The following is a 6,000-nucleotide window of genomic DNA, read 5'->3' on the forward strand; positions in this document are numbered from 1 at the left end:
AAAATTCGTGAGTGCGTGAATCGTGATTACGGCAAACATATAAGCAAGACGGTTCTAGGTTCGTTGGAAAGCTGCGATTCTAAGCTTTCAGAGGAAAGTTAAACCAAGTTCCTAGGACAAACGGTTCCAGAGAAATGAACGATTTTGTAAAGGTGGTTTTTCGGATTTAAAGTAAACTCAAAATGACAGGTGACAGCTTGCAGCTGCAGAATTGACAGGTGACAGTTGTGCAGCTTTAAAAATGACAGATGACACGATTTCTAGGAGGCAGTTCTACTTAGGTTAAAATAGTTTGGATTAGATTATTTTAACTAATAGATTGGTTCTGCACATTTCTGCTAGGTACTCACAATATATTTTGTGCAGGAATGGACCTCGCCACGGATCTGGTCAGGTTTTGGACTGGACTCCGGTTCTGGTCTCGGCACTTCACAGTGATCTGGGTCAGCTCTCTGGTTCTGCTCACAGCGGTCTGGGTCACTCTGGATCTCTGGTCTGGTCTCTGGCAATTGTTCTTGGCAAAAGAATTCAAACAGCTCGCCCGGCTGTGGAATAGTTCGCAAATGATTTTAAGGTTGCTGAGGCCTGCTGAGAAGAGTTCTCAGTTTATGGGTTTAGGCCCTTGCTTTAAGTTCTGAAGTAAAGTTCTGGTCTTTGGAGATTGATGGATTTGAAGTCTGGATCTCTGGATGTGAAGTCGTCGGTCAGCATGCTCCGCAGCAAATGGAATTGAATGTCTCTACCTGTCCCAGCAGTCTCTTTTTATGTGTTTTGAAAATAGGTTTGTGTCTGGGCCTAGCTAAGCCTGCCCCTCTCTACTTGTCATTGACCCAATTCTCCCCTCTCCCATGATTGGGGGAAGGAAATGGATTGTCAGCATGATGAAGTCTGTTTATGGGTCAGAGGATCCTCCCCTGGTCAGTTTGCCCACAAATCTATATTTGATTCAAATACATCCTTCCCAGATATACAATTTGTTGAAATTACATGTGCACATTATATATTCCTTATGGTCCATGCTTGTCCGCCTCGGATCTTCCTGGGGGCTTGCATTCAGAAATGACAACATTTTGCGCTTTTTAACTGGTTTTGCAATATTGGACATTTACCCAAAATTACACACATGTGCGCAAGGAGTATGGACATTAATTGATGAAGTGTCAGATTTTTAACATGCAGACATTTGGAGTGAGACCCTATTTTCCGCTAGCAACTCCCCAGAATACACCACAGGGTCCTAACACCTCTCAAAATGTTCACAGAAAAATCACAAAAATAATTATATTACTTATATAATTCTGACAAGTCCGCACTATGAGTTATCTATCTTTTTAAAATGATGCCCTAGTCAAAAAGGGGTGTGGCTTCCCACATCACAGGGTGGAATAACTGGTTTATCCACTTCCCGCAAGCTCAGCTGCTAGCAGAGGCACTGCCCCTCCCAGTTTCCCCTAAGAGGAAGCCACTTTTACGACGCCCCCAATATAACATTTGCCTGAGTCCAGGACAGGCCTTTGTTCAACTCCCTGTAGTCCCCAGCTGCTCCACCCCTCATCTAATCAGAGAGGTGACAACTCCTTTTGGCAAGGGGGAGAGTGGCTGAGCAGGTTTCAACTCCTGCCGGGGTAGTTGTCAGGCAGAATCCAGTTTCATTAAGCCAGGTTTCAGCTAAATGTCACTTTTTGTTCCCAGTTTAAATCACTTACAATTTTTACATATACATTAAATAATTACTTCCTTCAAGTCATTTCAGAATATAGTTTTACATTGTATCCACCTCTTAGCAAGTCTTTCCTTGGTCTGGTTTTGCTTCATTTGTTCAGTTTTCCACAAATGTCTGGTGGTTTTAAAACGCCGGCTTTCTGATAGTGGTGAGTACTGGTAATGCAACCATTTCTGGGATTAAGAAAATGAATTCCCCACAGTTCTGAGTTGCTTTTTTGGCAATCAGCATTGCCATTCCCAATGGTTTCAGGCTACTGTGTGTGTAGCCCACTGGTGGTTTTAGGCAGTGCCCTCCTGTGCTCACAACATAGGCAAAAATGGGTGGCAGCCTATTCTTCATGTTTTCCCTGTGCACTCTCTGGGGAGTTCTGGCCATCATGATGTTTTCCATGCCAGTACTAGACAGTTTTATGGTAGGGCTTGGATGCATGGGTGAAAACATCCCACACAAATACGCATTCCGTGTTATTGGTGTCTAGTATCTGGTGGTTGACGCAATGACTGAGACAGCCCTGCCCGAAACTGATATGAATGCAGTGTGTAGTGCTGAATGGCAGAGTGCCTGTCCGAATCCACATTCTGTGTTGTGAGATGGAGAAGAATGGCCTGAATGCACTGTGCTCCTGATTGGCTGCCTGACTGCCTGAATGCCCTTCTGAGTGATAGGTTGCCTGAGTGTGACCCAGCAGAGTGAATTGGAGATCAACAGTATATGTGGGGGCCTCTCACTGCTAGAAATCATTCAGAAGCTAAAGGTGATACTTGATGCTTACTATAGAAGTAGAGCCAGAAGAAGAAGGTGCACCACTGTTCCCTTTGTTGCAATCTGAAATCTGCTGGGCCTTCAAGAACTGATCCAAGAGAGAACCTGGCTAGGAGCCCTCTTCCTAGAGTACGAGGACCATCGTGCACCAGCTGATCATTGCCAAAGCTCCCTGGTAGACAGTCCTACGAAAGGCTGCCGACCGGAGAAGGGGACCACCGAGGAGAAGGAAGAGAAGCCCCTGACAGCCACCCACCTTCAACGATCACCATTGCAGACCGGAGCCGCAGTGCTCCTTAGCCTAAGAACATTGAAACAAAGACTCCCTTGCTCATCCTTGTCGACTGCTTTCGTCCTGCCGGAGAAAGTCAAGTCCGCCAACGACCGAGGAGAATCCGCCGGTGGGTTTCCCGTCACCCGAAGACCTCAGAGACCCTGACGAAGCTACTGAAGTCAGCCGTGGTCACGTCCCGTTCGCCGATGCCACACGCCAACGACCCGACGCCCTTGCTGGGCCAAAGCTCTTCATTGACTCTTTGCGGAAACAAACACTCATCGTCGAGGTGCACTGCATGCCTCAGCTTGCAGGAAGTTTTCGACCGATCGTCAATGAGCACCGCAAGAACCGAAGTTGCCGCAATGACAATGTTCACCCTTTTTCCCCGTGGGATCTCGATGATGCGTGGTTCCTGCCTTAAAGGGAGCTGCTCAAGAAGGATCCGTCGTCGACCCGACGTCGAGTTCTGCTATTCCAGGTAGATTGGGGTTGTAGAACTATTTAGAAGGAAATAAGACTCTTGTGAACAATATATGGACTGGGCTTGTATGATATATCTTTATTTACAGGTTGCCCAGGTGGGGGGATCCTCACACAGAACGGTGTCTAGGTATCGGGCCAGTATTCTGCCAATTGTTTCTTTGTTCATTCACTTATAATGCGCACCAAACCCGCAGGTAGCCGGGCACAGCAATACAGGATATGCAAAGCTTAAGGTTACATATAAACAGAATACATACACTATGATGATGACATAATTACAGAATATATACACAATGTTATCAGTACTGGCAGACACACACCGCCAATATACATGGTAACGAAGAATAAACAGGGCCCTCTCTATAATGGCGCAGGCTGGGAGTCGCATTACTAGCGTGGATGGGGAGGTGTGAGGAAGAGCAGGAGGTGAATATATATATCCCTGAAAGTAGGATAGGCTAGTCAACCTATTAGTGTACCTCTAGAGAGGTACATTATCTTTAGCAGATTGATATAATTGGATCGCAATTTTGGAAAGGGCTGTTTCTCACGTAGATGGTGGGGTAGTGAGTTCCAAAGTTGAGTCGCTCGGACCTGGAAGCTGCCGCCCCCACCTTTTCCAACATAAATCTGGGTGTGATCAAGATGTTGGCATTGGTAGTTCTTGCTGGTCGGGGAGAGTATCTTTTGATGAATTTATCCGAAAGATAACTAGGTGCGGCATTGTTCAAAGTTTTGTGAACAAGTGAGGCAACTTTTAAGTAGATTTTATTCTGTGTCGACAGCCAGTTATTTTAGCATCTAATATTCGATATGTGCTTTCTTTTGGATATGCAAGAGCTGCATTATTTTGTAAGATTTGGATTTTATGTATAATGGCTTTGTTGGCTCCAATGTATAAGGCATTGCAGTAATCGAGCCTGGACACAATCAAGGCCCTATCTAAGATAATGCAATTGTTATCAGAAAGAAAGTGTTTGCCTGCTCTGATAAGCTTGCATGTGTAGGCTGTAGCAGAGGCCAAAGATTTCACCTGTTTATCAAAGGAGAGGGTGGCGTCCAGGTAGACGCCAAGTGTCTTCACCTCCTTGGACACCTTGATAATATTACCGTCGATCTCAAAGGAGGAATATTCCTGGCCTAGTTTTTTAAGATTAGCGTGAGTCCCCAAGATGATAAGCTCTGTTTTATCATCATTCAGGCATAGACCATGAGTTGCCATCCATACCTGGATGATGAGATACACCCTACTTACCAAGGTCAAATCCTTACTGTAATCACCGGAAAGTGGTAGGAGAATCTGGGTATCATCTGTATAATTAGTGTAGGTGATACCAAGAAGGTCCAGATCATCAAAAAGGGGCTTAGTAAATATGTTGTATAGGGTAGGTGAGATGCAGGATCCCTGAGGCACTCCACACAGGATTGGGATTGGATCGGCCGCGGCTGAGGGGGAGAACACCCTCATGGTCCTGTCACTGAGGAAGGACTTGATCCAGGTTATAGCTTCTTTGGAGAAGTGTGCGGCTGAATCTAGATGGCTGCATAGGACCTTGTGGTTGACAAGGTCGAATGCAGCCGAGAGGTCTAGCAACAGGAGAAGAGCCGTTTTGACCTTATCTCTTAGATCATCTATTTGCACCTTCAGGTCGATGAGGGCCGTCTCAGTACTGTGTTGGGGACGGAATCCTGATTGGTGTGCTCCTAGTAATTTATGTTGTTCCAATAATTTCTGAATTTGGTTGTAGGCGATCTTGTCCAAGATTTTAAGCAGGAACGGGACTGTTGTTATTGGCCGGTAGTTGGTCAGTATAAGTGGGTCTAAGGTTTGCTTTCTAAACAGAGGTAGTACCCAAGATTGCTTTAAGTTGGCGGGCACAATGCCCGATGCAAATAAAGCGTTGATTAATTTAGATACAAATGGGGACAGATCTCTAGCTGCATCTTTTATGAGCTGGGCAGGACAGAGGTCACCCTGGCAATTAGATGGATTGAGGGACAGGATGGCTTTCTCTACTTCAATGATCGAGGTTTTTGAGAATGTGAATCGTGCCACTGTGTCATGTTTCTTGGTCATGGGGTTAGCGGCTAGGTTATTAGACTGAGCTAGTTGAGTCAATGAAGCTTTTTTCTTTTATTTTGAAGCATGGTTACTTTATTTGAGAGTGCTTGTTGAATATCTGAACACCATGTTTTGTCTTTGGAGAAACTATCTGGAATGGGGATGGGTGACTAATTCCTTGAGTGTGGTGAACAGTTCCCTCATGTTTGATTTGGCATTAGATATGCGATTATTGTAAGAGTTTCGCTTGGCCCGAAGAATTTCCTTTTTATAGTGGAAGGAGATTTCTGTTAGTTTGTTTTTATGGTCTTCTGTGGGGAGTAGCCTCCAGGTCGTTTTGCAGGCGCTCTTGAGTTGGCGTAAGTCCTTCAGTTCAGGGGTGAACCATTTGTTAAGGTGGGTTTTAGGTTTGCTTGGTCTGAGTTTGAGGGGGGCAATGTTATCGAGGGTGGTTACCATAATTTTGTTATACTCATCGACCAGTGAGTGAGGGTCTAGGTGATCTGCTAGTTGGTTCAGAGTGGGTAGTATGGCGGGGATAACGTTATCTTTGGTGATACTCTTTTTGTTCCTCGTTAGGCATGGCGGGGCCATGGTGGGCACGGACGCTATTGGTCTCAGTGTGAAAAGTTCGAATGAAATAAGGAAATGGTCTGTCCATATTTGTGGGATGATGGATTTAATGTTGGC

The sequence above is a fragment of the Ambystoma mexicanum genome, chromosome 6p (assembly GCF_040938575.1).
Source record: "Ambystoma mexicanum isolate Mex_15411 chromosome 6p, UKY_AmexF1_1, whole genome shotgun sequence".
Taxonomy (NCBI): domain Eukaryota; kingdom Metazoa; phylum Chordata; class Amphibia; order Caudata; family Ambystomatidae; genus Ambystoma; species Ambystoma mexicanum.